Source organism: Dicentrarchus labrax, unplaced genomic scaffold (genome assembly GCF_905237075.1).
Source record: "Dicentrarchus labrax unplaced genomic scaffold, dlabrax2021, whole genome shotgun sequence".
In the NCBI taxonomy this organism is placed as follows: Eukaryota; Metazoa; Chordata; class Actinopteri; family Moronidae; genus Dicentrarchus; species Dicentrarchus labrax.
Genome location: NW_026136712.1, coordinates 18,465,431 through 18,488,128, shown reverse-complemented (window position 1 = coordinate 18,488,128; position 22,698 = coordinate 18,465,431).

The following is a 22,698-nucleotide window of genomic DNA, read 5'->3' as shown; positions in this document are numbered from 1 at the left end:
AGAAAAAAACATTAAAAGAAAGTGCAAAAAAAAGGAGGAATGGGAATGGGGTGAGAGTCTGGAGGAGAGACTCTACAAACCCTTTTCCCTCCTCACTACGATATTCTGTCCATTAGTGTGAGTGGTGCTTTTCCACACTGTGGTTACCTCTCTCTTCAGGTTGACTTATCCCTCTTGAAGCATGCGTGAGTAGGGGGAAGGCAGTAGCTGGAAAGGAAAATGGAAGTGATGGAGGCAGAGGTGGGTGGTAATTAGAAACATTACTGTCATCTGAGGGTTATCTGTCCATCTTTCCTGCTGGTCCATTTTTTGATACTGGCAAATTTTATGGAGAGAAATTACCCCGGCAGTCAATTAAAGGGCCTTTCTCTCTCCCTGATAAGAGGGCTATTAATACTGTGGCAATGGTTGGCACTTAACCGGCAATGAATGCCTGTCGATGAGCATTGAAAGTTTATCAACTCCTCCCTGGGCTCCAGTTCTTTCTTTCTTCTAGAGAGAATTAACTGATACCACAAGAGGCTAAGCTCCAGGCGTCTTATCAGCTGATTACTCACTGAAACCATCAAGTGCATTTTTAATGGAGAAAAGGGAACGGTTGTTTCTACGGCAAATATAAAAACTGCTGTGGGCGAACAATGTACGAGCTCTGTCATAAATCATAACAACCATGTTGTGAAGTTATAATCTCGTCACCCGTACAAATGGCTGGTTTGAGGCACTATGTGTGTGACAATGTACTCGGTGAAGGATTTTACCTCACTGCAGGAAAGGATGGGATTGTTCGACAACCTGTCTTCTCAAAGACTTTCATTCAATGCCTTTCTATGTTTTGGTCTTTGCCATGGAGTAAGGGTGTGTAGCTGTACAAGAATTGCTCACATTGCGCCTGAAGGAAATTTCTTTCTAGAGCCTAGAAGTGTTAATCAGCTTCTTTGATTGCACAAGTTTTTTCTAATGGGATAAAGGAATTTTTCATTTGTGTTTTATAGTAGTTTGTCACTTGATTGGTGCACAACAATGGTTACCTACTCAAGTTATTTTTTTTAAGTGAAACAGCAACAGCAAAGAGCACGACTCAAGTTTTGTGCACAGTGTTGTATGGTACAGTTTGCACAGACTGGTCACATAATGAATGCAGACTGATGGCAAAATTCCAGCAGGCAAGGCTTTACGATGTGTGAAGGTTACAAAATGGTGTGTTTTCTCCACACGATGACTTCTGGTTGTCCATGGCGTCAAATCTCCTCTGACGGATTGACTTCTGGCAATGTTGATGTAGGGTGAAATTAGATTACCGGATTCTCTATACTGTTTTTGTCTGACTTCCTGCCAATGCAATCTGCTTTGTGTTGCTTGATGCAGATGGTTCGCGATTTCTGTCAAAAATAGCCCAGCCTTTGATTACATAAGTTATCATAACCTTGTTCTCACCAAATTAAGTGCTGGAATCTAGGAATGTGGGGAAACAGCAAAAAATAGTTTCAGCAGGACAACAAACATGAAAGGACAAGCATACAGGTTGTCAACAAGCTGACATGGTTGGCAGATTAGCGTCCTCTTTTTTGGGGGCAAAACTGAACGTGAATGGAAGTACGGTAGGTAAAAGTTGAACCAAGAAGAGTTGGGTCTATTCTTTGGCCAGAGTTATGTACATAAAATCATACAGTATAAACCATACAATAAAAAAAAGTATTTAATTGTACATTTTTATTTTAGTAATGCTTTAAAAAATCTAAGTAACTATGTTTCCCTTACCATAACGCTTCCAGCTATACTTTACTGTAATTACAGAAGTACATCATTATAAAACCTTGACATTACATGTTATATAACATTAGTAAGATGCATACCATACAACCACAGTTCTACTGTCACTACCAGTTTAGGTTAAAATGCCCCAAAAAAGCTAAAAGCAAGCAGGCAAACAACCCCCAAAAATGGAATCTAATCTGCGGTTTTCATCCATTATCAACATAATTTGTAGTGATAGGGATTTAATAAAATTAGGCAAATTTTGAACCAGGCAACATCAACCGAAATGATGCAAATTGTAGGAGCTATTATTGTTGTTCCCATTGAAGATCAAAAAATGAAGGTATTATATTAAAAACACACCCAAGGTCTGACAGTGCAGGCGGAAGGACAGAACCACTAAATCATGAGTCAAGCACGATAGGGTTGTGTTTCAGTGTTGCTCTCTGGCTAAAACATGACACCGCCACTCAGTTAGGATGTTGATTTCCTGTGGGAACATCCACTGAAATATCCACTCATGGTTCTGTAAGTCACTTTGTACTCATGGGGTCCACGCCTCTCCTCAGCTGCCAGAGATGAACAAATGAGTCCAGATGTAACACAGTAAATAGCCCCATCATGATGGAGCAAAGGGTGTGCTGCCTCACTCTCTCTCTCTTTCTGTCTCTCTACTCATGCCTCTGCATGTGTGTGTGTGTCAGTGTGTTACCTGTCACTGTGTGCATGCCTGTATATGTTTAGTGCTCATACAAGTGTGCATGTGAGTGAGAGAATGAGGATAGTCATGCAGACTTGGTGGGAGAGAGAGTCTCAGTAAAAGCAAGAGTGCCCCTTAAAAGAGAAGAGAAGGAGGCGAAAGACGGAGCTCAACTGTACATTTGCGGATGAAAATTTCATGACGCTAAATCTAGACAGACTTTTAGTGTCAGTCAGGATTACGGCAGCGGCCCGAACATTCATGAATTATTAAACCGGGAGAGAGATCCCTGGGTGCTCGGACGAGTAGCACACAAGAGGAGAGAGAACGGAGAAGGCGAGAGGAAGGAATCAAATTAGAAGTAAATAAATAAATAGATCAATACATGCGAAAGCAAATAAAGCCAGCATGGTTAGCTTTAAAGTCGAATTGCACCTTCGTAGGGGGTAACTAAAAGGGCAGGGTGTTTGGTATAAACCCTGGCTTCTGGAAGATGTCAGTGCTTGTCTGTGTCTGCTCAGTTTTCAGACTGTAAGCTCACTGTGACAAGATGAGGAACTTGGGAGTGCTTGTGCCTATAAATTGGGGGGGGGGTGGCGGCTGGCAGGGGAGATGTGCCTAATACAAAAACCTGTGCCAGAGAGGAGAAGATCACAGTGCGGTGCCATGACAACCACCCACTCATCTGAACTCTTAGCTCTAAGTTTATTTTAAGTTAATAGTGGAAAGGTACTGGGAAAGGAGTAAGTGTTTGTATGTCAGAATGCAAAATACCACTCATCCAGTGACACAATATTAATTTGATTCTAGATAGAATGCATGTTTGTTTTTTGTTTTTTTCAGTGTCCGTATGGTTACGGTCTTATTGTGCAGCTGGAGGATTAAATGGAATAAAGGGCAGATAAGGACAGAGACATTATTGTCTGACTACAAAATATCCTCCTTAAGAATACCAAATTTTGGTCGCAGTCAACAGTCAAAGATGATAATAATGTGTAATGTGACTTAATGTTGAAATCATCATCATATAAATGTAGGTTAGTGCAGCTTTGTTAGCCTCTCTTTAAAACCATTTGGTGGTGCTCCAGAGAAACGATAAGAATGAGCAGTAGGTAGTCATGATGTGTACACAAATGTGTTGTTTAAAGAGCTGGAAGTAATGTCCACAATAACACAGACTGAAAATCCTGTTGACTTCCAGAACAAATAATACAATTCAGCCTATTTCTATTTCTATCTATTTTCCATCTTGTGCAGGCTGCTTGAGTCAGCTGTTTTACGTCATGTCTAATAAGAGTGTTTCCACCAAGAGTATTTCCACCATTTCTAAAAGGTTTTTCTTTTGTTTGCACCGTTATCACAAAGAGCACAATGTTCCTCTAAGTCAAGATTCTCACATAACAGTTAGACCTTGACGGAAGCCCTTTGTTTCCGTCCTAAATCTACAGTTTCTATAACTTAAGACAAGAATAAATAATAATTGAAATAGTTCAACTTTGGCTCTGGGAAACTGGTATGGGCTTTTTTTTTCAGACATATAATTTTTCTAAACAACAAATTAATAAAAAAAACTAAAACAAATTAATGATCATGATAATTAATTGCAGCCCGATGTGCAACTTGTTTTTTTCAAATGTATCCACTATTTTGAGCGTGGATTGAGATAGTTGGTGAAAACACCAGTCCAAAGAGGAACAAAACAAAACATTTTTCACATTACATTACATTGCCTGAGTGTGACTTGCAGGCTCTCCAAACAGGAGGGTAAATTAAGACATCACTGATACCATGAACAGCTAAACAAATATTGTGGACAGCCGCACTGCTCCCCTACTGTCCTTTGCTATGCCACACGGCCGAAACCAGGTGAGCCGACACCCCCATATCTCTCTCACTGTTGGAATGTCAAAGACTGCACTGTTGACCCAGACGGAGCTGCCACTCAGTTTGTGTGAGAGAGAGACGAGAGTGTGTGTGTGGTATAGGGGGGGTTTGGCAGGCCCCTGGTGCTCCCCAGACCCCCGTCTGCTGTTCCCTAGGTGGCAGAGGGACGCCAGCAGAGAGGGGACAGATGCACGGTCTGGCTTCTGGTTTCCAGTGTCCTAACTGTATCTTCTTATTTCTCACCCTGCCCATTCAGAGACATTCCTCCCATTCTCCCCACATTTACTCTAATGCCTCTTCAGTATGAATTATCTCTTTGCTCCTCACTGACTGTGCTGTGTGTGCTGCAGGTATTCTCCTGGGAAAGAACGAGAAATGAATCAGGTTTCCAAAAGAAATCAGTCCCTTGCTCTGTGTGCGAGCTGTCTGTTTTTATGTGTGTTGGTCCATGCATCCTGAGAGCCAGAGTAAACAATGAGAGCAAACATTGTAAGTCGTGGACTCAATTAAAACATGTTCAGCTATTGACCTTTGCCCATTAAACTTAATATCAGTGATTCCCCTAAGAGATCCAATAATGGTAAAAACAAACAAAAACACACATTATCTGCAAATAATGATTATTTTCATGAACAATTATTTTTTCAGTATTTTTACAACTACACTACCAGTCAAAAGTTTGGACACACCTTCTCTTTTAATGGTTTTTCTTTATTTTCATGACTATTTACATTGCAGATTCTCACTGAAGGCATCAAAACTATGAATGAACACATATGGAATTATGTAGTAAACAAAAAAGTGTGAAATAACATAACATTTCATATTTTAGATTCCTCAAAGTAGCCATCCTTTGCTTTGTTAAAAGCGCTGCAAACCCTTGGCCTTCTCTCAATGAGCTTCATGATGTAGTCACCTGAAATGGTTTTCACTTCACAGGTGTGCCTTGTCAGGTTTCATTTGTGGAATTTCTTGCCTTCTTAATGGGGTTGGGACCATCAGTTGTGTTGTGCAGAAGTCAGGTTGGTACACAGCTGACAGCCCTATTTGACATCTGTTAGAATTCATATTATGGCAAGAACCAATCTGCTAAGTAAAGAGAAACGACAGTCGTTCATTACTTTAAGAACTGATGGTCAGTCAGTCCGGAAAATTGCAAAAACTTTGAATGTGTCCCCAAGTGCAGTCACAAAAACTATCAAGCGCTACGACGAAACTGGCTCACATGAGGACCGCCCCAGGAAAGGAAGACCAAGAGTCACCTCTGCTGTTGAGGATCAGTTCATCCAAGTCACCAGCCTCGGAAATCGCAAGTTAACAGCACCTCAGATTAGAGCCCAGATGAATGCCACACAGAGTTCTGGTAGCAGACACATTTCTACATCAACTGTTCAGAGGAGACTGCGCGAATCAGGCCTTTATGGTCAAATAGCTGCTAAAAAAACACTACTAAGGAAAAGCAACAAGCAGAAGAGATTTGTTTGGGCCAAGAAACACAAGGAATGAACATTAGACCAAATTTGAGATCTTTGGTTCCACCCGCTGTGTCTTTGTGCGACGCAGAAAAGGTGAACGGATGGTCTCTACATGCATGGTTCCCACCGTGAAGCATGGAGGAGGAGGTGTGATAGTGTGGGGGTGCTTTGCTGGTGACACAGTTGGGGATTTATTCAAAATTGAAGGCACACTGAACCAGCATGGCTACCACAGCATCCTGCGGCATCAAGCCATCCCATCCCGTTTGCGTTTAGTTGGACCATCATTTATTTTTCAACAGGACAGTGACCCCAAACACACCTCCAGGCTGTGTAAAGGCTATTTGACCAAGAAGGAGAGTGATGGAGTGCTGCGCCAGATGATCTGGCCTCCACAGTCACCTGACCTAAACCCAATTGAGATGGTTTGGGATGAGATGGACCGCAGAGTGAAGGCAAAAGGGCCAAAAAGTGCTCAGCATCTCTGGGAACTCCTTCAAGACTGATGGAAAACCATTTCAGGTGACTACCTCATGAAGCTCATCAAGAGAATGCCAAGAGTGTGCAAAGCAGTAATCAAAGCAAAGGGTGGCTATTTTGAAGAATCTAAAATATAACATATGTTTTGAGTTATTTCACACTTTTTGTTTACTACATAATTCCATATGTGTTAATTTATAGTTTTGATGCCTTCAGTGAGAATCTACAATGTAAATAGTCATGAAAATAAAGAAAAAACATTAAATGAGAAGGTGTGTCCAAACTTTTGACTGGTAGTGTAAATCTCTATGAAGACACTTGGGTCGAAAATCACTACAGTCTAAAACACAAGGATGTTCGATTTAAAATGATCTAATACAGTGAAAAGCAGCAAATCCTCATGTTGTGGGAAGCTGCAGCCAGCGCACATTTGGCGTTTTTGTCCGATAGATGACTTTAAGGATTAGTCGATTATTAAAAAGGGTTAGCGATTGATTTTCTGATTGACTAATCCATTAATCAGCTAATTGTTTCAGCTCTAGTAGATTCCATGCATTGAAGTTTTTCCATTTAAAGCTGATTTATGATTTCCCATGGCCTGAATTGTAGCTTTGCCAATTGTCAGTCATGCCTATATGAGGTCACTGGACATGTTAAAAGTCTAGTCTAGAATATATAGAGATAGTTAAATAGTTTTCCTCTTGTGCAGGCGTAACCGGGCGTAATCCTGCAGATAAATTCAGGAGCCAACCCACAGAGAGCCGGTGCAGCGGGTGACAGCGACTCAAGCCCAGGATGCACGGGGCACACATGTGTGTCTATTTCTTGCCATCTGCTATGCCGATCATTAGAAAGGATGTCACACTGAGTTGGGACCCTCATAGATGCATGTGCCCCTCTTCGTATGCCTCTCCCACTCTGTTATCCCTTTGTTGTCTTCAAGCTTAATTTCAGGGCAAATATGAGATTGGATTTGTGGGGGGAGTTGATTGTTTTTACTCAGCAAAGGAATCCCCATAAGATGCTGAGGTCGTGTCACAAGACCACGGGGGCCTAGTCCCTTGTGGCTTGGCATAAAAGGTCAGATGATGCCAGTCCTTGTGTGTGAGGTCGCACACGCAGCACGCTTGCATATTTATTTGCGTTTACACTTTTTTGAGCGTACTTTTGTCTCTTGGGTCATTTGCATCTCCATGGCAGTCAAGCCCCCCCCCCGTTGTCGCATCTAAGGATGTGCTTACTCTTTCCTTTCCTCCCTGCATGCGTTCGCTGAGCTACCGACCTTCTCACAGAGCCGTAACACCAGGACTCACATGTTCGTCTCACATGCAACACATTGATGTACATCATGTACTTAGAACAGGCTCTGGTGAGAAAAAAAACTGCAAAAATATTATCACACATGTTATGTAATTTAGATTATGTGAACAAGACATTTTAAACCATGATATAATTGCTGATCAGTGTTAACCACTAGTCTTGTGATCAACAGGCTTGTATGTGTGTGTGTGTGTGTGTGTGTGTGTGTGTGTGTGTGTGTGTGTGTGTGTGTGTGTGAGAGAGAGTGAGAGAGAGAGTATTAATCTGTGACCAGAGAGACAGGGGGCCTCTGTTCTTCATGCAGACCCCAGCCAGGACCCCAACAGCTTGGAAGATAAACATCTAATCAATATACAACTGCATTTGCATAGAAAACAAGCCCAGAAAGCTAGGGAACAAGTATGTTGATCATTGAGCATTTAGACTCTTAATTCAGCTTTTGCCAGGACTCTATATGCATTATATTTGTTGATAGATTGGCTACAAATAAGTAGTGATGGACACATACATGAACTCTGGTACTGTAGTTGTATAATTGTGGTGTTTTTAATTTTCTACTACTTTATACTATACTACTTTTCAAAGGGAAACATTTGCACTTATATGTCTGAAGGAGTTACAACTTACTTTATTAAGATTTTACAAATAAAACATACGAGTACCTTCAAAATGATGATGCATTTGTTCCATGCAAAAATCTCCATCTGTCTATAATTGAGTCTTAACCCATTATTTTCTCAAAACATGTGCAAAGATCAATCATGTAACATCTAAATAATGTATAACACTACTGTATTAAATTGGGCTACAGTATTTTTACTTCTTATTTATTGTAATTTGGCTGAAGTCTGAAGCTCATCAGTGAGTTGGAAGGAAATACATGTGAGGATGCAGCAAAGAAGAGGAGAGGGAAGTCAACGGGAAGATGAGAACCTCAAGGTGACGAAGCTTAAATAAACAAGCCAGATGCTGATGTGAGGAAGGAGTTGACCAAGCCACAGGACCTGCTCAATAAATCACTATCTTCTGCCCCTGAAGAGGGACTTGGCTTTCGACACCTTCACCACAGAACTCTGATAAGAGATAGACAGCAGGTTGATGGAAGAAGAGACTGTACTAGCCCACTGTAAAGTCCCAGGCATAGCTAGATTTCACTACTTTCGTGCTTATTTCACTTGTTTTTGACAGTTAATTGGAAATAATCATCAATTGCCTCTCTACTCAATACAGCTTAAATATTTGGTCTCAGCTTGTTGTGCCACGTGTGATCTGTGATGTCAATGATCCTGTCTGTCCCGAGAGAGCAGCCTGAGTGGCGTTGGTCGGACCTTTTAGCCAATAGAAGGTCAAGTGAGAGCACATAGTCCACGCTCCATGTGTCAGTGGTTCAATCTGTCATGTCAAAGCTGAGGTCCTTCTTGATCGTTCATGGATATGGATGTCATACAGGCACAACGTGAGGGATCTCTAGCCCCATCCATTGGGAGAACATGAGGAGTTGCAACAACACAACAGAGCTACACATCAATCAAGAATCTGATCACAAAAAAAAAAAAAAACTTTTGTAGAAGCCAATTACATAATTAATATTTAAATAAATTACCCTTAGGAGTTTACACTGTAAACAAACAGTTATGTTTACATTCCATGTTTCTCACCGAAACACTGTTTATCCAAAAAGCCTGGAAAACATGTTGAATGCATTTCCAACATTGTGAAAAAATTAGTTTTTAATGGTTTGAAATCTGCATTGTTTACATCTGCTTGCAGGCTCCTTCTCTTTTTTCACTGCTACCTTTTATGGCCCATTATTGCAACCCACTGTCAATATACATCATAAACCCTTTACAGCTGGCAGACCAGTATATCACCCCAGTGTCAACCCAGTGATGTAATGTGTGTCTCGTCACCCTTCACAGTGGCGTGCGTGTACAGCCTTGTGCTGATAAAACATGTGATACAAACCACACAAGGATCAGCGCATCAAAACATTGCTCTGTAGTCCCCCTACTGGTCACAATATTTAAACAATACTTTAAATTAATAAAAAAGAAATTCCCTGGTTAGCCAGTTCTCATTCTTAATTTTCTCAGATTAAAGGCTTTTTCATTTATTTGACTGAAGGCAAAACATGCACCTGTTTCCCAGCAGATTCACTCTATTAGAGTTTAGTGGAGTCTTTTTATAGAACATGTTCCTCTTTCAGACAAGACCTTACACAACTTATCCACTATATCCTCAGTGGCTTTAGTGAGATACTTTTTCTCCCTTGCTGAGAAACAGAATGGGGGCAGGAGGAAGAGCTGGTGTTTATTTTTTGAAGTGTCCCTTGATGAAGGTGCCAGAACGTATGACAGGGTGCGAGAGAGAGATGGAGGGAGAGAGCGAGGATGAGGAGAGAAATGGGGGAGAAGTAAACTACAAGCTGGTTGACAGTCCTGGGGCTTCTCCGTCACTTTGCAGCCATGTATGGAGTCAGCTCAGGGAGCCGTGCTGCACCCTGTGGAGCTGCCCCGACGACAGGCACTGGGAGAGGTGTTATCACCCCTTTAAACACAGAGAGAAGAGGCATTAGTGGCTGAGGGGAGGGAGTGGTGACAGTTCTCTCCAGGACAGGAGACAGAAGCAGATAGGAAGTGATGGGAGCTCTTCCTTTAGGACTTCCTCAGGTGCGGGATGTGGGGGGGAGTGTGCGGGGGCTGGGGACATAACAAGAAAATGTCATATTGCCAAAAAAGCCTTGGAGAAAGTTCTCCTGGATAAAAGCATGCAAGACTATCAGTGAATTAAGTATATTCACAGAGTTGCGGAAATTGTGATTGCGATCTATCTAATTGTTCTGAATGGCCACACTCAAAGGTGGAAGAAAAAGCTAGCCATCATGTAGAGGGGGGAGATGCGATTATTGTTAAATATGGGGATAATGCTTCACATTTTCAGACAGTCTATCATGTAAGATAAAGGTTGAAAGACATCAGAAAATGAAAAATCTGGCCCCTTTCTCAACTCCATGCAGCTGGCCAGTCATGGGCTGAAGCAAGTTTCCTCTGACGTGGGAGAGCTTGGAGACAACCATTGCACTGGTTTAGATTCCCTCTGGAAATGGGAAAGCTGTTAGCAGCTAAGCTGTTAGACCCAACTCAGCTATGTAAAAGCATTTCAAAGATATGCCGTCGATGGTCGCAATAAACGACTTCCCAGTTCAATATGTTATAACTTTAATGAGCTACCGGGACTAGAAAATTATGTGTGGAAATGCATAACTCAGGAATTAAACTACTTTGTTGTGCACCAGCACTGTGGCAACAGCAGAAAATGGCTTTCCAATCAGAACTGAGTATGTAAGTTATGTTCTTAGCACTAAACACAGCCGCAGGCTTCAGGATGGTGAGAGGCAAGGGGGATGACTACTTTGAGGAGAAGAAGAATTAAGGAAGAAAGACAAAATGAGGTAGAAAATCATGGTGTAGCAACCAGTAACAGTAACCTCGTCATTGTAAAATAATATAATTCAGGCCCTATTATTTCACAACACTCTGATCAGATGCTTCTCCTGCATTGATCTGTATGATTGTGCACTGAAACAGCAACAACAGTGGACTCAGCAAGTCCATTTTGGATTGACAGCTCGGTAGATCTGCCCTCCAACGGCTGAGTGCAGATGGTGTCAGAGGTTCCTGGCTGCCTCAGCACTTTCTTTCTATCAGAATACGAGGCAGGAAAAAGAATGATGAGGAAGAAAGTAAAAATAGAAGGATGAACTACAGAGGAAGGATACGAGAAGAAGAAGAAGAAGAAGAAGAAGGAAGAAAAAGAGAAACAGAAGAGCCCCTCTTGAAATCTTTGTTCCATGGCGTTTATACCTTTTGTTGCAGACAAGGACACTTTAAGAGACAAATTCAGGCTAATTGCAGCTCTATGTCCACCAGAATCTTTCGGACAGGCCACGGCTGGGGTCAGGCCAGCATCAATCATCGAGGGGTGGCCACCCAAATCTGGTCCTTCTCTGGGGACCATTACAATGGCTCCATAATAGGCTGTGGTCAGTCTCCGTTGTCCTATTGGAGGGGGTGGATGGGGTCAGTGTGTCCTGAATGGACGGTGGCCAGCAGTGACCCACTCTTTATTGGTATGCAGAATAATGGACAGTGGTCAGTGATGTGGGGGGTTGTGGGAACGGTTTTAGTAGTAGAGGTGATCATGGTCACTACCGTTTGTTTCACAATGACAGGGAGAAGGAAAACATGTATTCTGTAATATATCTTGTGTGGTCCAATTCCTTTTTTAATATGTCAAAGCAGATGAATTCACCTTCTATGGCACTATCTTTTTTCCCCTTTGATCATAACATACCTGTCACTTCTCACCTTTTACTACTCGACACATTCTAAACTTATCTAACAGAATAAACACAGATGTAAAATGCATACGTAGAATGTGTACCGTGTTAACTAGCCATTTTGCCTTCAAACCACACTTCCCAAATCCAATAATCAAGCAGTCAGTCACAACAGGACGCGTCATTGGAGCTCAGAAATGCACATGTTAGTGGCTATAAGGCGGATATTTCAAACGACCCATCATTAATACTTTCATATCCTGTACATCTCTATGCGGAGAACTGTCTTTTTATATCTTCAAACTCACCAAACCGCCCCTCCAGTTGTTGAGTAAACATTTTGCTTTAAATCAAAGAGTAGCCTTAAGTAAACACTGTACATAATGAATCATTTACGAAATGTTAGCCTCTATCGTGCCATGAAAGGGTGTGCACATTTGCTGAGAACTATTCAAAACTTGTCTCAGACTGATTCATTTGAATTTAGATTAATTTAGATTGTGTGTATTTCACAGTACTATAAAATAACCGCCTGCATGATTAGAAGTATTGTTGGTGGAAACTATAAACATACAGTAATAATAAGTGACTTTGGTTCTTAGTGTGTATAGTCGCTCAAATGTGGAAACCAAAATGCTGTTGGCTTCATTGGTCTCTCTCTCCACACTGTGCCTGTCGCTCCTGATGGGAATACCAAAGTATTCAAGTCATGCTATAATTCCTGCCGTTTCACCTTTCCAGTCTCCTAGCTCTCATAATGGATAAAACACCTGAGAAACCCCCCATCCTTGCTCTCTGGGGCCCAGACGTTTTGGTCACAGCCCGATCTTTCACTGTACCCCCTTTGTGTTCTTTAAATTCTTTAAATCATTGTTTCCTGTTCTGTTCAATCAAACTTAACATCCTCTATGTCGTCCAGACAGCGCTTTATATTCTCTAATAAAATACTTTTCCTTATGCCTGTGTTTTGAGTGTTATTTTGTTGGTCTCTGGTGCCCTTCCCATTTAGAACAAGACGTCTTCACAGTACAATCAAATAATTCTTACTAGTGTACAATATACATTATAGCACAACTAGTACAGTAGATACACTAGATATATGAAAATAAGCTAATTTTAAATTTAGTGTATATTCGGGCTCATTTCTGTCCCTTGCAGAGTTTTCATTTCACCTGCTAATGTGGGGATATCTGGATTACTACTGCATTATCTTCAGTGTTGTTTTGTAGCAGTTATCAGTTGTTTCATCTTCAGTGGCTGTATCTGCTCTATTTTTATCCATATCCAATTCTTTTCTGCTGTCCAATTCCCCAACGGGCATCATTACATTTGATGTGAACTACTGAAATCTAATCTCATCTATTACTGCAAGATGAAGGTAGAAACGGGACACATTTCCAAAATGTGGTCTGTCGTCACACAATGTCACTTTAAAGTCTTTTTCCATACTGTATTTTCAACAGCTAAAATCAGAACCCTTGTCTAGTGTGAGGGCGGCTTTTATGTGGCACTTAAACAGCTGGCTGTGAGTGATCACAGATATTTACACAAGGAGTTATTTTATGGCAATGGGAATTAGCTACACTGGCTTTTTCCCATATACAAACTTTTATGCCATAACAGACATTGGAATCATCTCCGACTGCCTTCAGTTAATTATTCCTCACTAATAAAAGCAAAAAAAAAAAATCCATAACATACGAGAATAGGTTTTGAACTTTAACGTGGTTCTGATTTTCCACCTCATTTCACTACTTGGAGCTAATAGAGTTGGCAGTAGATCTTCAAGAGGAATACATTTTCAGATTTATTAGTGTGTTGATAGACAGACCTTAACTCTAATCTGTTCCTTACTGAGGATCTCATTGCTTCGTGGCTTTCAAGTTGTCTCCAAAATCTCATCATGGGCTCATTGTGTTCCGAACATTTGTTAGCTCGTTTGAAGAAGAGCTGAAGAAATTGTGTTTAGTTATGAGGTCAAAACTCTGACCCTTGACTTGTTCCCCTCTGAGTTGATTGCATTAAAGATGCCAGAGTTTAATCCTAGAGTTTTACAATTGCATTCTTTCCCATCAGTGGAAGAGAATGGTACAGCATTCAACCCATCCATAGACCAGTCAGCTCCTACACAGCTGCAAAATGCATCTGCATGAGGGGACTGTAGTGTAGTTGCTGGGCTAAATTTGCATATTCAAGTATAATTGGTCTTGTAGCTGCTGGAACACATCAAGTGTTTCAGCAATACTGCATACAACTTATTAAAGTTCAATATAAGTTCATTTCAAAATTAAAGTTCATTGTAAGTGCTTGGGGAAGAAAGCAGGAGCCAGCAATACATGTTCTTCTGAAATTCATGTAACATTAATGTCAGTTAGGGTTGGGCTGACGATGCCATCGTCTATCTAAAGTCTGACCCCCCCAACATCATCATATGCCAATTCGGTAGACATAGCCCAACCCTAACTTTAATATATCGTAGCAGGCAGACCTTTCAGTGCAAACTGTAAATTTTCATGCAAAGTTTTAATACTTTTGAACTTGCAGAAGAAGTGAGACTCGCTGAAATATTCATGTAGAGCAGTTTCTGCATGAGCAAACCCTTCAAGATGAGATACAGCTAATTTGGGTAGAAAATACATAGTCTATTAATATGTGTATACTATGAATATTTAAACGCTTCTCTCAGTTGTGTTTGACACTAGGGACAGGTGATGTAAGTTTAACAGAAATGATGGAATATTTACAGTGCAAGTAAAGGCTCCCCCCTCTATAGCTATGTTGCCAGTTTCTCAACTAAACTGCTTTGACACTTTGGAGACACTCTGTGCTTCCTAAATCCTAAGCACAGACCTGTATGGCACTGGCTTAAAGCATTTGATTCAGCTAATGTAAAACATACCAGCAGAGAGAGCCTTCAGGGCCCTCCCAAATAAGATTAGAAAACCTCACATATGGCTCCTAATCCTCTTGATTTAAGGGCCAGTTAAAGCATTTCCCATTAACATGTTTCCATTTCCTGTTAGATAAAGCCTTATTATATGTTACTGTTTACTGGAGGCAGGCCTGGTTTCATTAATAATTGTAGTGTTGATTCTCGCAAGCACTTTGGCTCATATCTTGTGGGATCCGTAGGAATTCCATTTAAAAATACAAAAATAAACCACCCAAAATTATTTTGTTGAAATCAGATCATTATCTCATAGTCATTGAAGTGTCAGAATGAATAAATATGAAGTGGTTTGAGGTAAATAAACAAGATGGCATATAGAGTTTTCTTCCATTCTGTTCCCTATAGGTTCATGTTTCCCATGTGTAATATGTACATATAGCATACATATTACATACGTTATATTGGTATGTACAGATAGAATATTATCAATGTACTTATATATATAAATAAGTATTAAGTATAAGTAATGTGTAGAGTTTTGGTTTTATCCAAATCCACACATTTATTCATTATGATTATTTTCAAGTTGGATTTAAAAAATAAATTCAATTAAAAGAGGGACTTTTTAGGGCAAATGAGTTGCAGTTAAATGTTTTTTTCTAAACTTTTGTTGTGTGGGGGGCATACAATGGGTGAAAACCTGTTTAATTGTCTCCTTTTTTTCTGGGTATTTACTGGTTAAAAACCCCAACAACAGAGATTATAAAATACCTTTCATCTTCAAAATCAAATAACAACTGATTTTGTTGTGTAGTATATAAAAGATGAGGATGGCTTTTTTGACGTTTTAATTATCTGAATTTATTCAACTAAATTTTCTATTAAATAAAGTTGCAGATTACCCAATCTGAATGGAGCAGACTTTCCACAGGTACTATGTGTCGATGAGTAAAAATGCTTTCATTGTGCAGTTCATGTGTGTGAGGCACAGTCACTTCCACTGACAAAGAAATTGAGTTTCAGCAATGAGACACACAACAAATACAACATATGTTACATATTACAGTCAGGAAGGAATGGACCAAGACACACACAAACACACACGCAAACACAAACAAGCACGCATAAATCAGAGCAGGTGGCTTCCACAGTGAACTGGACTGTTAATTGAATCCATCTCTAGCAGAGCCAGCGGCGACGTTCAGCTCATCTTGTCTGCCCTGTAACACTGTCACAGTGTAGTGGAAACTTTTACGTACAGTATCTTCAGTTTGTTGCACTCACTCAGTATTCTTTATCAAAAAAAGCAAGCATACAGTCACTTCTGGCCCAAATGTACGCTGTCACACATTAGTTAAGGGATATCATTTATTTTACAGCTTTCCTGACTTTCCAGCATCTTTTATTCAAAATTAATTGCTTTGTTTTTCCAAATCTATCTTTCTGCAGTAAACACTGATCCCTTCTGGCGACAGGTTACTCATTAACTATGAGAGTAAACAGAGGGAGAAACATCCAAACAGACAAACAGGGCTGGTGTGGTAAAGCGGAGTGCAAGCAGCGTTGGTCAGGCGTTTCCTGGCAGGCAGCTGGCCTGATGAGCGGCTGGTGAGGCCCGGGTGCTGACACTGTTCACATCCTGGCCACAGGCAAACACTTCCTGTCACAAGCTGGAAGTGCTGAGAGGTGGACAACCATCTGGCCAGGCCTGCAGGCACCCATGGGCTTACTGGACTAAATGATACAGAACATGCTCGCTCGCTTGCTCTTACAAGTTCCTAGAGCACAACATAACATCTTCTACTGCTTGATTTGTCCTGCCACATTCCCAAAACCAAAATATATCATTTGTACCTGATTAGTTTAATGTATGCATGGATGGGTGGTTCTTATAACTTTAGATCTTAATGAAATTTAGACTTCAGAGTTAAAAGTAATCCAGTTTATTATTTCCTGTACATCCAGTGCAAACAGGAACTGCTAGTAGCTTATTCAGCATACCTTTCTATGGTGTGGAGCCACATACATTTTAAATATTTAATATTAAAATTTTAGAATTTAGAATTTTTAAAAATAGGATAAAATATAGGATGTAGGATTAAAAAAAAAAACATGTAGCCCACAGTTAACTCACCAACGCAATGGCAACAGTATACTCCCTGTTTACATCACCTAAAGCATGATTGGAACCACAAAGGCAAAACATATTTATCCTATAAGAAAAATAAAAACAACAGGACTGACAGTTTCCTTTTTTATTTTTTAAAACGTAATTTTGACATCCCTGAAACACAGAAACTCTACACTATCCATTCATATACGTACATAATGGAAATTTCTGAGTAGTGTTACTTTTAAAATCACAGTACACATAGTGACCTGTAATGCCTGTAATGAGAGTGTAATTGCTCAACTAATGACCTCGACGATTAATCAATAATCACAACTGTTGTGTAATCATTTAACGCTAACACTGCATGTGCATGTTACACATGCTATGTCAGAGAGGGTGAGCAGGTTGAAAAGCCAACCTGCCACCACGTGTAGGAAATGAGATGGATGTACAGATGGACAAGCAGAGGGACAAATGCTAATCTTTTCCTCCCTCACATTTCGCCCATGTATTACAATATGTGGACCAACAGCTAGTGAATTAAGCAGCAGACTGCAGGGTCTTTTTATGGTAAATATGAATCAATATTCCTCTCATGTGTCCTCTTCTGCTGTTGGATCAGTGGTACAAATGTGCTTAGCTGAAGTTTTTTTTTTTTTTACAGAAGGCATACAGTTTGATTTGAGAAGCACAAATCCAATATAATCTGAATTTACTTAGCTTTTTGTTATTTACGTAAGGCAGCAACAGGGACCTTTTTGATCTCTCTAATCCTCCCAGACTGTCCTTTTATGAACCCCTTAAAGTCTTTACTCTTCCCAGCCCCCTGAACCTTAAATCCAGGCATTAAGATAAACACTGGAGGAAATTCGGCTTCCTTGCACAGGCCCTTTGGCTCGCTGATTGGCATTATATCCTCTTTTCCTGTAAGGCTCTACCTTTTCTGCACATTTACTCTTGTTTCTTATCCTACACAGTCACTCATTCTCTTATCTGTCAACCCAGGTCATAAGCGAACTTTGTCGTACTTCCATCTTACTCCCCCCTTTTCTCTCCTCTGTCTTGTGTCATTTCAAACTTAATCTGTGGTATAGTCGTCATCTCCTTCTCTCGGTGATTACAGTGGCTCTCTGTCTCCTGTCTGGCTGCTTCCCTTACCCAGTCGACCCCCGTCTCCTTAACCACCCAGTCCCAGACCCTTACCTCAGCTCCCCCTGGTTGGGCTGATTAGCCCCCTGCTGAAGGGAGCAGGGGCGTGGGTTTATGAGGGCAGTTTATGGGGGACTATTCAGCCTTATCAACACAGAGAAGCCATACTGTGGAAAGCTGAGGGCTGTTTCTGGACCAGTAGGTTCATGGAGATTACTGACCAGTCCTCTGACTGCCAGTCAGCAGATTGCATGTGCCTTAGTGGGTCTTCGTTGATGGGGGCAGATGGCATTTGGTTGACTGGAGCCCTGCAGAATGCTTATGTGTTGCTGACTCCATGGCATCAAGTCCAGAAAATGAAATGCTACAGTATGGTATTCATATTGTTTTGTACTTTTCCTCACTGTACACCATATTAAATTGCGATCTCTTATTTGTCTAAGATGTTTTTGTCTGACATGTCTGTGTGGGAGAGTACACAAGCGGCCACAATTCAATCTAGTGTCATCTGAGACTGAGACAAAAGAGAAAAAATATCAGATTTATGAAAGAAAACACTTTTACATCAAGCTTTATTTGTAAATCTAACATTGCTGGCATTCATCAGATGTCAAATCTCTGATGTCGTAATATATTTGTTCAATAAGGAATCGGGATGTGTCTGATTTAAAGAGCAGGGAGACTTTATATTGATCTGTGCTTCTACAGGAGACAGTCAGATCAGTCAGGTGAAGTGCAGCAGCACGACATTAAACAAAGTTCACGAAATATCTGTAATCTATCATTGTAGAGAGATCTATAACCAGCAGGGTGTCCAGAGTATGGTGGTCTGATCTCTGCCAAAAGTAAAGAGCAGGACAGTTGGAGAAAAAAGCTATAATAGAGTTTGGATGGACCTGGTAGATTTGATGAAAGCAGTAAGAGTATTGCAGACACTTGGCACAACGATTGAACATTGTCCTTTGGATTTGTGCCTGGTCTTCGAAATAATCAATAAGCCCTGGTCAGAGGAACAGAGGAATGTTTCTGGAGTACAATATAATGTCAGAGTAAGCTGAAATATGACAGTGTTCACCCACATTGCTGTAAAATCAGCACACTGGAGAGAATTAGTCAGGAACTTTGCAACAGTGTGTTTAGTAACTTGATGTTGAAACATAGTTGAGACAAATGCACTACAATAATTAAGCCGTGATCTGACGATGGCATGTTTATGTATTAGTTATTTATTCAAACTTTTGAATGTGGAGGTCAGTTTAAATTTAAAATGTTTTTATCTTGTTTTGAGTGGTGGAACAAGAATTACAATCTTTTACTTACTTTACATACACCACTACCAATAAACGTCATGCATTCAAATTTTTACTTAGGTAGGAGTTAAGATAAGGAAGACTTAACAACAAAGTATACTTAAATGAAAAATTAAAAAAAATTTACTAATTTACATACTATTGGAAATTTGAATCTGCATGATATTTTCTAATTTGCTCATATGTTTTTGATCTTCAGAGTAACTGGTAACTATACTATATAACTAGAACGATATTCCCTTTTAAATGTAGTGGAGCACAATATGGAAACACTAACATTTACGTAACAGTCTGGTATCGTATTGTGTATTGTGTGTGAGGCTTGGCGTTTGGAGGCAAACACATAGGTGGATCGTTCCACTTTTGCCTGAGGAAATCATGATCGGAAGTAAAGAGGCCGCTCTGGGAATGTGGGGAATCCCAGACTTTGTTTTCAGCAGGCAAGGGGGGCATCCCGAGGGGTTCTACAGGTGGTACTATAAAACACCACACCTGGCAAGATGGGTAAGACAGACATCAAACAGCTGAGGCAGTTGGTAGATATAATAAAACAAGTGTTGGTTTGAAAAAAAATTGGAAGTGAAAATCAGTCAAACAGGCTTTTGCATGTATGAACTCTCGCTCTGCATATTGTATGAATGTGTACAATCAGATGTGAATGTGTTATCACAGTGCATGGGATATACATTTCCACTAGTTAATCAGGTAATGCGCTGCATGAGTGACTCCCTGCAGACATGTTAATAGCCTCATACGGTGACCATTAATCAAATTAGCAGTGTTGGAGTCTGATTTGATAAAATGCATTCACCCTATTCTCGGGAGCAATTACCTTCATATGTTATATGATGTAATTTCATCAGCCTTTCAAAACACTTCTTTTTTTTCTTTTTCCAAGCGAGCTGGATGAAAGCTGGCATGTCGTGAAAGCTCGACACAAGATGAATGTTTCAGTTTCAAAACATCTGCTTCATTTTCATCAACCGTTGAATCACATCGATCATGCATCACAAGCATGTTATTGGCTCATCCTGTGGGAAATTCCCACCTTTCAGGGGAAATTGCATAGTGCTTTCAGGTGAATGGGGAAATCATTCACGTGTATACCTTCATTCCACCACCCTCCCTCTCACCTTATGGCCCTATTATTAGTTTTTTAAACTTCTAAAGTAGAGCCAACTTTATGAAAATCACAAGAAAAGAAACATAAAACTGTCATTTTGTTTGATGAATATCTCCACGACTGCTTTATATTTGTGGGTTTTGAGGACAAACATTACTGCATTAATGTTACAAAGAGTACATTGTAGGTCTGTCAAATTTCTCTGGTTTACATCACCGTTTATGGATTATTTAGTGAGTACCCTGAATCTAATTTAGGTCTGGTTTAAAAAGTGATCAATGCACTGATGAGGCAATTCAGTGTGTCCATGAAGCTCCCAGCTGAGGGAGAGTGAAGCATTTCCCCGGGCAGCTGTGCCTGCATTGTTATGGTCAGCTCATCCTTAACACACTGTCTGATCCTTTAATGCTCCGAGTCTCTTGTTTGTCCTCCTCAATGTGCTTTCCCTCTTATCGTCACTTTCCGATGACAGAACATTAAAAGACAGGCTTACAGTTTTTTGTTTTGTTTTCATAAAAAGTATTTCTGTGCCGTGGCCTGAAAGTGAGCGTGAAGAGCAGACAAAGTATTTTTTGTCACAGTGGGACTTGGGGTCTATCCATCACCCCTGTCAGTGGCCAAACTGCACCCTCGCATGAGTTACCACAGACACATCTGCAGAAAATACGCCATGAAATTGTGTGGCTCCTGAACCATCGGGGCCATCTGCACCCCCTCCCACCTTCGTAGCCTTCCCTCTTGCAGTCTGCTGGGGCTCCGTGTCAGTGGGACAGCTTTACCCAGAAGGCTGCCTCTCGCTTCCATTAGCTAGCGAGTTTTTCATATGCAAGCTAAGGAAAACTTGCACCTACGGACAGCAGTCAAGTCTCCAACAAAGACAGACAGAAAAGTTATGAGGGGTATTTTAAAATAAGGACTATTGCTCATTCTTTTAAATTAGGTCTTTGTTTTCACTGAATTGATTCAGTAATGTCAGTTACACAGCAACATTTTTCTAAATCATTAGCCATCTTAAGTTACTGATCATACCAGACCAAGTAAGGCTATAACAAAACCTGTGCACTTTTATTTGTCAAAGGAAGAATGTGTTATTTTTTTGTAGGAACAGTTCCACAATTTGGGAAATGTGCTTATTTGCTTCCTTGTGGATAGTTGAGAAGATTTATACCACTCTCATGTCTGCGCATTAACTACGAGTCAGGAATCAATTAGTCTAGCTTAGCATTAAGAGGGGATAGCTAGCATGGCCTACTCCAATGTTCAAGAATACAAGTCATAACTCCCCATAAAAACACAACTTGCTGTTTTCACATTTCCATTGTGTGCTGTTTTCCCCTGCTTCCAGTCTTTATGCTAAGCTAATATAATCGACTCCAGGCTCTGCTTATTTAACACAGAGTTAACAGTTACACTTAGGCCAAAAAGCGTATTGCTGTGCATCGGTTCTTTAACTGCAAATAATTACTGCGGATATTGTCTTTGCTGTGTCGCTATAGAAATATTAGCGTTAAAAGGATACTTAAGTGGACAATACTTCATACGATGAAAAAGTATAGGTGGCCATTATAACATAAGAAAAATGCTGGAATTAAAGTACAAAAAGAGTTCCATATATCTTACATGTAAGTTTCTTTGTTCTGTACAGAAAACCTTTTATTGCTAGTGCACATTCCTTTGTCATCTGGGTTTCTGATTCTTGTGTTTTTTTTTTCTAGGAAGCGTTCACTCACCCTTTTGTGTTGTTAGGCTTAAACATTTGATTGTTATGATGTGACAACTTGTGGTTTGGTCTCATTTAGGAATTCTTGAACAACATTATGTGGTGCTGCTGTAGTCATTTCACAATCACTTTTGCAAAAATTGTCACTTAAACTTGGAAAATCTTCAATTTTTAACCTTTTCACTGTGTCATACCCTGCTAATCTTTTACGTACCCTAATCTATCTTTCATCCTTATGGAAGACAGATTCTCCCTAAGAGCCGGGTGCTCATCTTTATCTTGGCTCCAGTGCAGTGCTACGGCAAATAACTGATGTCCTAATAGAGTGGAGTAATTGAATAATGGTCCCAGGTAATGAATTTAGCACATTTGGTCTGAGACACCCCTCTCAGACAGACAGTTATTATCTGCTCAAAGATCCTGAGGCCAGAGTTGCCAAT